The 1,558-nt window shown below is 18.2% G+C and overlaps 7 annotated features.

Annotated features, from left to right (window-relative positions):
* Positions 1-335: 335 nt before the first annotated feature.
* Positions 336-429: a sequence feature (AT_rich).
* Positions 430-545: 116 nt separating this feature from the next.
* Positions 546-742: a microsatellite.
* An 8-nt stretch (positions 743-750) lies between these two features.
* Positions 751-771: a sequence feature (AT_rich).
* Positions 772-914: 143 nt separating this feature from the next.
* Positions 915-962: a microsatellite.
* A 65-nt stretch (positions 963-1,027) lies between these two features.
* Positions 1,028-1,070: a sequence feature (AT_rich).
* A 92-nt stretch (positions 1,071-1,162) lies between these two features.
* Positions 1,163-1,226: a microsatellite.
* Positions 1,227-1,422: 196 nt separating this feature from the next.
* Positions 1,423-1,558: part of a repeat region that runs on past the window's edge.

Here is a 1,558-nt window from a genome sequence, read left to right on the forward strand (position 1 = left end):
TTTTGGTTTATAATTTCGTATACTGATGTATTTATTCGTGAAAGTATTAATTAATTTGAGTACAAACTCATATCATAATAAGAATTGATTAAAAAATCTGAACCCTTAAAGAATAAAATAATTAGAATTAGATAAACCACTTTCATTTTTGGCTTATCTTTGAATTACTTTACTTATTTTATATTGAAAATTGTGGTTATGTTCATTATCTTTCATGGAGTAAATATGACAAACACTTAATTTAGTGTATTATAAATAGTATTTTGTCGTTATTAATAACAATTTAATACTTCAATTTATTCAGACCAAAACAACCAACCCCAACAAAAAATCTCATTATTTTTAAATGAATTTTTGTTTTATATTACAAAAAAATTATATTTTATTCAAAATACTGGCATTATTTTAATAACTAATATTTATTTTAAAGGTCATTCACCTTCTTCAACAATAATTATTATTCTTGAGAGGTTCATTTTTTTATGAAAAAATTTGAGTATTAAAAATGAATATAGTTATTTATTAGTCTGTGACAACTTATAGATTTTTATTATTATGTTATTTTATTTAGATTATTTCTTATTCTTTTATTTGTTATTTTTATTTTGAATAATTTGAAATACTTCATTTAATTTTATCATTATTTAATTGTATTCATTCCTTTTTCATATTTCATTTATTAAATTAATATTGTATTTATATTTCAATTAAATAATAATTATAATTTTTATTCTTTTTTATTCAATCATGAATTATTAATTTATTTAATTACTGCAATGAAGAATCAAAGAATATGTTCATTTAAAATGAAAAATGATCAAATATACCTAGTGAATAATTAAATATTGAATCAAATGTTATTATCATAAATAATTATATAGCACATTGAATATATTGAATATTGTTAAAAGACAAAAAAAATAAATAAAGTAATTTAAATAAAAAATAAAGAAATGAATGAAATGTTAATTATAATTTATCAATTACTAAATTATACAATTCTAATCTCCAACAAGAATAACTAATGAAAATAAATGAAATAATAAAAAATATAAGTTTAACAATTAAAAGGAACAGAACAAGAAAATGAAATACTTTATAATCATGAAATATCAAATGAAAATCTATTTGATTAAAAAAAAGATTTATAATACTTAACATCAAATTAATATATAAAATATATATAAAAATTAACAAATAATAAGAAAAAGAATAAAAATTATAATTATCTCATTTACTAAAAATAAATCATTATCATTATAATATCTTCATATTATTATATAAACATTAACCACTTTCTCTTTCAACCAATCTATTCATTCTCAAACATTCATTAATTTAAAATAGTTCTTATTTCATATTACTATATTCTTGATGATCAAAGAAACCAAATCTACTTAACTAATTTTTAATACAATTTAAATAAAAAGTAGTTAATTAAGTATTAATAGAAATATCTTCTATTGTTCCTTGCTCAGGGAGACTACTAATCCCGTCCCTTCGCTTAAATGTATTTGTTCTTCACTATTAGCTTATTCTTTGCTCTAGTTGTTGACGG

Source organism: Entamoeba dispar, genomic scaffold, assembly GCF_000209125.1.
Source record: "Entamoeba dispar SAW760 scf_1105229461261 genomic scaffold, whole genome shotgun sequence".
Lineage (NCBI taxonomy): Eukaryota > Evosea > Mastigamoebida > Endamoebidae > Entamoeba > Entamoeba dispar.